A 10748-nucleotide genomic window follows, 5' to 3' on the forward strand; every position below is an offset into this window, starting at 1 on the left:
CATCTATAGTATATATTGTTATGAATCAAGTCTTAAGAAGAATGTATATTTTATATTTTTTGTCATTTTTTTTTGTATATTTTCTCTCGATTAGACTTCTTTAATTTATTTTTTTATAAAATTTATATTTTTATTTGGACTAAAAAGTTTAGTGCAAATTCTTAAACTTTTAAAGTATTTATATTTTTTAGCATGAAATACATGTGTGTTGCACGTATACAAGAATTAGTATTTTAGAAAGAACAAATAATTTTGAAATGTTTATCTTAAACGCATCAATAAAAATAAACATAAATTATTTGATAAAATATATAAAAAAAGAAGTGGTGGAAAGAATCAAAATCCAATACAAGGGATAAATGTAGAGTTTGCATAATACAATGGGTGTAGATTTTTAAAAGGGTAAAAAGAGAATCTAGAGAGAGAAGATGAGGATTTTACGAATCTGTAATAATCCTCAACGCCATGACGTGTTTTTTGTGTGCCTATTTTCCCTTGTTTGATCCTCTTCACAGCCCCAGGCACTTGTTTATGACTTTGTGATGCAATTTTCAACGTAATAAGGACTTTATCAATTTTGAAAATTGAAAACTTGAAAATTTGGCCAAAGTCAATATTTGGAATTGGCGAGGTCAAATCAAAGTTTTGATGATTCCAATAGATCTAGAGGGTGATTTATAACTAAAGCTAGGGGTTTGGAATGTTCTAAGGCTTTCAGGGACGTTTTGGTTCCTTGGTTTGTTTTTTAGCATTTCTATAGTTAATATTTGGTTAATACGATCTCGAAATGGTGATGTGTTAGATTCCAAATGCATATTCAGAATGTATTTTATGATCAATTTACACTATTAGTTTGTGTTCGAAAGATTCCAAACTAATTTTGAGGGTTCATTTTGAGAAATTGAGCGTGTTTGAAACTGTTGTGTTGATGTCATCTGGTGTTGTCACCTTGCAAACAAGTTCTCGTACCTGTGAAGCCTCAGAAGTGAAAGGTGATCCATGTTTGCAAAGTTGGCTTGTTCCGGGCTACGCCTTGGGAGTCATCTCACTTTCAAACTCTATAACTCTAAATATGCTCAAAAAATATCAAGTAAATATGGTTTTACATTTAATACACTGTTTAGACATTAAAAAAGAAATTAAATTAGAAAATATTTGACAAGTAAATAGAAACGGAGAGATTATCTTTTTACAAATATCATTTGGTCATTACTCACTAAAATGTGCAACCATCATCATCATGCATGTTCACATGTAATATTTGATACTCAATTAGCCTATTTATGATCAGCCGAAAGGTTTTTGCTTAGCTTGTTCCGATTAGATTTATGATTTAAATTTTAAAAATTTAATTATTTAAAAAAATTATATTAAATTTATTATATTTTTAAATTAGTTTAGTTCATATCTATCATTTATTATAATTTAAATAAATTTTCACATATAATTGTGTTCGTGTTGAAAATATTAAAGTCAAATAAATTTGATATCGTATATTTATTTCCTGAGACTCCTAATCAAGATAATCATTTTTCATTTCATAACTCAAAACTTTTTTGTATCGATTTCGTATTTCTTTTCCCATCTACAGTAGATATTATTATGAATCAAGTCTTAAGAAAAATGTGTATGCTATATTTTTTCTCTTTTGTCCTTTTTGTATACTAGTTTCCGGGAATGTGCGTTGCACGTTTATTCAAAACAATAATGTATTCATCTTATATTTTTCACACAATCAATAAATTTTAAAAGTTCAAAATAGATATTGTGCAACATAAAATATTTGCTATGAAGAATAAGAGATTTTTACCCAACAAATACAGTTAATCATTGAACTTATCGCATATAATTATAGTTATACACTATATCTTGTCCTATATTTATGATTTATATGATGCCACCAAATTGAGAGAAGAAAAAAATGACACATAAACAGAACTAAATATGGTAATACATAGATGAAGATGGAATCAAATAGAAGAAAAGATTTTGAAATCAATAATTAAATGCTTTCATTTCTTATGATTTATAAGATATTGTCCAATGCTTAATTTATAGTTTGCGAGTCCAACTTTTTCTTTCATTCAATATGAGAGAATGAAAAGATAAGAGTTTTATAATTTAATTTGTAGAAATGAAGAGCCTTGAAACCATGATCTTTTCATTTTTATCTTTCTTAATGGTTTTTTCATTTTATTGCAGTTAAAAGTTGATCCAATTTTAGACTTTAATACCTTTTCACTTTTAGTATTAGCAAAATTACTAAACTACACTACATATGTTTACATATTCTTGTTTAATCCCTACTCTTTCATAAAAATTCAAAAATCCCTATTTTTCCCCAAACCCTCTATTCCAGATACTTTATTTTGAAAGAACCCAAAACCCACCTTTCTCATCCCCAGAATCTCGCCTCTAATCTTTCCTCACTACCAAATCAGTTACCAAATTCAAAGCAATTTGATTTTCAAACGATTCTATCTCTATTCAACCGTTCAAAGTTCAAAATAAGTATTATCATCTTCTTCATTTTTCTTTCAAAATCAATTTTTATGTTTCAATCGATTTTGGATCAATTGTCAAAATGGATCATCCGTCTTTTAAAATTGAAATTTCCCAAATAATAACACCTAACAATGATCAAATTTCTTATTCAGAAGACCCCAACTGGGAAGAACAGAGGTCTAAAAGTTTGCATGCACCGGCATTAATGGCAAATCAAACTTCTATCAAGAGAAAATCGAAAAAGGAAGTGGGGGCATCATCTAAAGCAAAAGATGCAAAAACTCAAAAGAAAAGGGGTAGAAAGGTTGCCCCTCCCATTTCTCGACCAACACTACCCGTGGTATGCATTTCTTTTGCTTTTAATTTAGACCTATCAGTATTGTATCCACCCAACTTTACTTACACATTTGATTCAATTTATAATGTATCTTCTTTCTGTTTGCAGTGAATGCGGAACGTATGTAGCTGTTTTTGCTGAATTTCTGAGCGACAAAATGAAGGTCCCATCGATCCCTTTTCAAAGTGACTATCTTCGCTCAAGATATGCAACACTGTTATGGAAATATGGTACCGACAAAGCCAAGGCGGGATACGTTAGCAAGAATGATGATCATACAAGGCTAAAGGGTGTCTTCATTCCATTGACAGATGATGAACTGATAAATGTAAAATAGTAGTTTATTTACTGACTTACAGTCAAGATATAAAGTTTTATTGTTTTGAAGATACATTAAGTGTTTTGGAGTATTCCTCCTCAGGTCAACATTATATTTCTAAGTAATTCATACTTCTAAATTTGAAGAGTTTTTATGTCCATAATTTTTATGTCGCTTTTAAATTCGTTTTCAATATATTTTAATACCTTATTAATTTTTGTATATTATAAGTATTATACATATCACTACAACTTCTACTGCAGTGAATCTGATACAAAATTTTCACAAAATTATCAAGTATATGATACAAAATTGTTTTCACAAATAACAGATGATACAAAATTTTATTCTTCACACAACATGGTACAAATTATATTTTATAAGATTGGTACAAATCATAACAGATGATACTAAATCATTATCATTTACATAATATTATGTATATGATACTTATGTGCTTCAAACATCTCAAATTGATACGATTTTATTATTTCATGCCGAAGTTACAAAGATATTAAGTATCAAATACAAAAAATTGATACCAAAATTACTCTAACTTTTTTAAGTTGATATTAAATTTCTAGAAAATTATTATGTACATGAAACACAATTGCATAGACAAATATCAAAATTGTATGTATATGATATATAATATTGGTAAAAAATACCACATCCAATACTTTATTATTAGTAGATACAAACTTTAGAAGAAGATATTATGTATATGATATATCATTGCTTCAAATGATACCTTTTTTACATGTTGTTTCTTTTAACTTTGGCACACATCGTTACAAATATATTAAGTATCAAATACACAAAATTGATACTAAAATTACTCTAACTTTTTTTAAACTGATATTATATTTCCAGAAAATTATTATGTGCATGAAACACAATTGCGTCCACAAAAATTAAAATTGTATGTATATGATAAATAATATTGATAAAAAGTACAACTTTCGATACTCTATTATTAGTAGATAAAAAATTTAGAAGAAGATATTATGTATATGATATATCATTGCTTCAAATGATACCTTTTACATGTTGTCTCTTTTAACTTTGGCACACATCGTTACAAAGATATTAAGTATTAAATACACAAAATTGATACTAAAATTACTCTAACTTTTTTTAAGCTGATATTAAATTTCCAAAAATATTGTTATGTACATGAAACACAATTGAGTCCACAAATATCAAGATTATATGTAGATGATATATAATATTGATAAAAAATACAACTTCCGATACTTTATTATTAGTAGATACAAAATTTAGAAGAAGATATTATGTATATGATATATCATTGCTTCAAATGATACCTTTTTTACATGTTGTCTCTTTTAACTTTGGCACACATCACATCTATTGATACTATTATTATATCCCATACAAAATTTACAAACAATTAAGTATCAGACACACAACAATGTATACCAAATTAACTTTATCAGAAATTAACAATCAAAAAATGTAGCCAGAATTCAAAACATAACATTTTTCATTTACTGCATCATGAAATAGGAATCACAAATTTTCGATTCAACAATGCTTAGAGCCTTTGCGTCCCTTTTTCCACCTTCAACACACACAATTGCACCTGTTGCTGCATCAAAATTTTGTATCTCTTCATCACTTTTATCTGATGTAGCAATGCATAGTGGATACATACCGAATCCTACCTCATGTTTCTTCACTTCTATGTACAATTTCACCCCCATATCATTCCGAATACACAATGGAGATGAATTACCTTCTACGACGTATCTGATCTCTATATTTTTTTTTGATTCATCACCATTCAATCCTGCTGCAACTGCTGAATTAAGATTAACAAACGAAATATTTTCCCCAACCACTATGCCATCACTTCTGTATCGCTTGTATCTAACATCACTTTCCCATATTCCTGAATGCCTTAACAAGATCGAAATATTCATTACAAATCTTCACCAAAAAATGCGCTGCAAATTTTTTTAAATCAGCCTTCCAGAGCTTTTCACAAAACAGGAAGAGAGAATTTCAAAATTTGAAATTTGAAATTTTAGTTCAGTAATCATTTTAGGAATGACTGATTTGTAAATGAAAGAAACATATGCCTGAATTATGGAAGTCAATTTTTATTTCTGTTTTAAATCCCTTATTTAACGCATTAAACTGATAAAATCCCTTTTTTAACGCACTAAACTGATAATTACAACTTCTAAATTAAAGTATCTGCCCACTTATTAAAGTATCCGGAAGACAATAAATGTCATGCCCCGAGCCTACACCCTGGGAGGGACCGGCACTCGAAGACCATTGTTGGCCCCAAGCGAACCCTTGTCCTGGTTTTCTTAACTCAGCGAAAACCTAACTCAACAGAATAACTCCATGCAACGAAAGGTCATAAGACAACTTAACTAATAAAATCTGGCCAAAAAGGCAACTCGAGTCTCAAAATAGAATATTTACATATACACAGATGAGAGACTCAACACTAACTGACCGACTATCTATGAAGTCTATATAATACTGAGATGGATGTTGGTACAAACCCCGCAACATCCTAATAAAAAAAACCCAAGAAAAAAATGAAATAACAGAGTCCAACGGAATGCAATGAAGCTCACCACTGACTCTGGAGTGCTAAACTGGATCAACGGTGTGCCGAAAGATGATCCTAGGTACCTACGTCTGCATCATAATAAGATGCAAGTCAACTGGCATCAGTACATGGAATGTATGAGTATGCGAGCTGGACAGCTAAACAACAACTTAAGCACGAAAGGGATACCTTGGCTTTGTTCAACTCATGAATAACTGAACTCAAAATAAAGCGATAAGAAACATGCAATATATAAAGCTTGTAAAACTATTTAAAATATGACGTCAAAATCATATTTATAATATCATAAAAATACCATGCTTCCTCTCAAAGTCTACTTGTGCAATGCATGAATGAAGTCTCATATCCCCATCCATACTAAGCAGAACCCCTCGAGGAACCATGCAATTTCTACTGTGGGAGTTTCTCTAACCGACAGCCACCACTACATGCCTAAGTGGTGATACAACGTCTTATCCACACTACCAGAACTGTCCTATATTTTGCCGTCATACAGAACGCTTTAACTTAGTGGATCCACTAGCTTAACTTTACGTGATCATCTAAAAAGTATGACCCGTCAAATCCCATATTTGGCTACATGGTTCTTATGGAGAGTTGAGTTAATATGAACTCGTGTCCCCAATTCGGTGCTCAAGACTACTCCCAAAAATAGTTTGACTCATAATTGTTTTAAACACATCTTTCTTTAGTTTGAAATAATTGCTCAAACTACCCTCTTAAAAGAGGTAATTGCTCTTGAAAACTCTTTCTAAAAAGAACATATCAAAACCATATTTTAATATGATCATTGATGACTCGGGAAGTCATACTGTATAAACATTGATGGTATATCTAGAGACCATACTGTTTAAACATTGATAACATACTCGATTGTCATACTAATCGTGTTTTAGAAACTCTTTCGCAAAACTCATCTTTTCTTAAAAAGAGATAGTACTCAAACTGCTCAAAACTCTTTTGGAAATTTCAGTTTCCTCTCATCTTAGATATGAAAACATTTATAAACTTCTTTGGGAATACTTAGTTCCCTAATAACTTTTGAGAAATGAACTTGACTCTATACTCTTTACTTCACTTGAAACTTGAACCTAAAAAATGAAGTTAAAATGTTCAATAAAGACTCTTGAAAAACTTTAAAGACTTTCTTTGACTTACTTCTTAACTTCTAAGCTTGACTCTAACTTCACTTGACTTCTAACTTCACTTGACTTGGATCCTATCTTCCCTCGAATTGGATTATGGATTCAAGGTGTATGATCACATGTTTATGGATGAGTTCGGGATGTCTAGATGTACCTTAGAGTGTTGAAAACAACTATAGAACATAGGTACATTACCAAGGAACATGTATGAAAAAGTAAGGATGGAATGGGAAAGATTGGCGTCCTTGGCACTCTGAGAGGCGTGGGGCGCCAGCCTTCAGACTTTAGAGGGGCCTGCTGGCCGCTCTGCAAGGTGTGCCACCCCAAAGGGGATACTTTAGAACCCCTATTGGGGCGCGCTGGCTGGCGCGACTCCCCAACCTTTTCCTCCGAAAAATCCGACTCTTCTCCTTTGTTTTTCCAATTCTAAACCTTCTTAACTTCAAAGGTTCCAGCCCCCAAACACTTAGAATCATCAAACCCCTTAATATACAACAGATTCAACTCGAAATCACAACCGAAAACATGCACCAAACCAACAAGAAACTTCAACAACACAACCACAACTTCAACAAACACAACCACAAACTTCAACAAACACAACCAATCTTTTCTCGAAATTAAAACGAGTTTGGCGTGTGGGGGAATGAACCAACCCAACACTATGATCTCACATACCTTGATAGGGATCACCTCCGACGAAAACCACGACGATCTTGACGAATCCTTGCTTCTTCTTCTCTTTCTCCTCTTCTCTCATTTTCTCTCAAGAACCCTAACTCTCACTTTTAAAAGGGAAAACTGATTTAAAATCAGCCTAAACCCTTAATATAACCAAAAGAAATGGTTAGGGAAAGACCAAAATACCCTTACAAATTCGGACTAAACTGCCCTGCCAACAGCCCAACTTTCAAAGGGCATAACTCACTCATACTAACTCGGAATCGCGCAAACTCGGCGGCGTTGGGAAGATCAGTCCAAAAGCTTTCCAAAAATAACTGGAAATACACCTAACTGATCCTGAGCTAGTTGGTATGAATGCTCAAAGTTGACCAAAAACTCTTTTTTTTTCCATACTTAGCTTAATTTTCCAGATTTGTAATTCCTTCGAAAAATGACTATTTCCAATTCTAAGCTTCTTCATAACTATTTCAAATTACCGGATGTTACAATATATCTCCTTTGGGAACATTCGTCCTCGAATGAGATTACTCTTACTAAGCTATATTGCCAATCCTCTTGAATATGCGATAGGTAATCATCTCAATTATCCTTGAAACCAATCCCACAATCCACCTTGATACCTCAAAACACCATCTCCCCCTTGTTCAAAAGCCATTATTGCTTATGAACATTTTTCCTGTAGTTCCAGCAAGATAGGGTCTGGGTCTTTCTCACCTTCTACTTCTGACGCTAATGATGATTCGGCCCCGCTCATCACTTCTATTCCTCCTTCTGCGGAATCTATAAGTCTGACTCCCAGGCGTGCCAGTTTGTGCACATCTTTTGCTAACTCTCTCTTCCCTTCTTCAATATGTGCGGTGCTAACCGTAGACAACTTACTTAAAGAATCAGTAACAACATTAACCTTACCAGGGTGATAAAGAAAACTCATGTCATCATCCTTGAGTACCTTAACCACTCTCTCCCTGTTTGAGATTAAGCTCATTCTAAGTGAACACACCCACATGAACATAATACAACAATGACGCCATATCTTCAAAGCAAAAACTACAATAGCCAACTCTATCTCATCACATTACACCCCGATTAACCTAAACTCGACTATTGATCTCAAATCCATTTTAGATTCAGATACCCAGTATGTACTCAAGAACCAAATATCATAACTGGGCGGTAGTCAACTTCTCTTTCCATTCCTGAAAACTTTCCTCACAAGCTTCGGACCGTTGAAACTTCGCTGTTTTTCCGAGTCAACTTGGTCAAATAAAACCCTTATCTACTAGATCCCTTTAACTGCTCTTTCAACTCTGTTGGTGCCATTCTATATGGAGAAATAGAGATAGGACGAGTATTTGGAATGAGGTCTATGCCGAAATCTATTTCTCTCTCAGGAGGAATTCCGGGTAGATCATTAGGAAAAACTTCTGGAAACTCTCTTACTATAGGAACTGACTGAAAAGGAGGTGTCTCAACACTAGAGTCATTAACTCGAACTAAGTGATAGATACAACCCTTCGAAACTAACTTTCTCGCCTTGAGGTACGAAATGAAACGACCCTTAGGCACTGCTGAACTACTACTCCACTCTATGATTGGCTCACTAGGTTGCTCAGGTATAACATCAAAGTTCATAGCAACATAAGGAATTACAAAAGATAAACTCGCTCTGGGGTCTAGCAAAGCATAAACAGCAAGTCAAAGACTCGAATCATACCAGTGACAACATCTTGTGAATCCTCTTGCTCTTGGCGACTGTTGATTGCGTAAAGGCGGTTTGCTCCTCCGCCAGTACTAGAAGTAGCTCCTCTAGGTACCATCATGTTTGGGGGAGAAACTGATGAAGCTTGGGCCCTATTGCTCAGATTTCCACTACCTCGCCTATTCTTTGCACATTCTCGCATGAACTGTCCACTCTGATCACACTTGAAACAACCAATGGATCCCTCACGACAAATACCTGAGTGGTTCCTACCACACTTGGCGCAGGCAGGAAACTTACTACCCCTTGGCACCATACTGCCTTGAGGATATGCAAGTCTAGCCGTGAAACTATAGGAATTTCTATTGTACCCATCTTTGTTCTCAGGTGCAAGTGCACTAGCAGATGGTGAAGCAGGTCCCTTCTGTTTCTGTGGGAGGGATGACTAATTAGCATTATTATTTTGTTGCCTGAACTCGTCCCCTACTATCTTAGCCCTCTTATCCTTAAACTCTTCTCTATCCTTCAACTTATCCTCCTCAACTTGTTGTAAATGGATCATAAATCTTGCTAGGTCAATATCCCCTATCAGCATAGCTGCCTTGCCTTCCTTGCTTGACTGACGAGACAACCCAGTAACATATAAACTCATTCTACTCCTCATGTCCGCAACCATCTTCGGAGCATAGCGGGAAAGTTGTGTGAACTTCAGACTGTACTCATGAACACTCATAGATTTCAGATTAAGGGTGAGAAACTCTTTTATCTTTGCCTCTCGCAACTCACGAGGAAAGAAACGCCCCATGAGGGCACTCTCAAACACAACCCAACTCATTACTCGCATCCTCAGCCCTATTCTTTTTCCATTGGTCAAGCCAGATTCTAGCAACACCCTTCAATTGGTATGCAGCTAGTTCCACCCTTTCCAACTCAGCAACATGCATCACATCAAATACCCTTTTAAGCTTCTCAATGAAGTTCTCCAGATTCTCACTAATACTTGAACCTGTGAAGCTTGGTGGGTTCATCCTTAAGAGTTCACGGATCCTGAAGTATCAACCACTTCTGTCGATTATCTCTTTGCCCAACATGAAAGGTTGCAACTTGACTTAACATCTGGATAGCTTCACAAAAATCAGCATATTTGATCTCTTCTTGGGTTTGCACTTCTAGGGCATTTGGTAACTCTTGTTCCTTAACACAAATCACAACTGGACGAACTCTGACTGCTCTTCATGGAGGCATGATCCTCTGAAAACACGCGCAAGCACGAATTAAAAAGAAACTTTTTAGAGATAAACTCTAACGCACAAGACGAGTGTGAAAGAAGTGAGAAATCTTCCTAAATGTTGCAGACTCCTAATTATAGATATGGCGCGCTTAACACCGATAACTAGGACTCTACAAACACAACTTCATAGACTCCCAAGAACTCTAGAACTCAG

At 34.2% G+C, this 10748-nt stretch overlaps 1 pseudogene; it reads right to left on the reverse strand.

Annotated features, from left to right (window-relative positions):
• Positions 1–7346: 7346 nt before the first annotated feature.
• On the reverse strand, positions 7347–10548 carry LOC125863676 (uncharacterized; annotated as a pseudogene).
• Between the last annotated feature and the right edge of the window lie 200 nt (positions 10549–10748).

This window comes from Solanum stenotomum, chromosome 5 (genome assembly GCF_019186545.1).
Source record: "Solanum stenotomum isolate F172 chromosome 5, ASM1918654v1, whole genome shotgun sequence".
Lineage (NCBI taxonomy): Eukaryota > Viridiplantae > Streptophyta > Magnoliopsida > Solanales > Solanaceae > Solanum > Solanum stenotomum.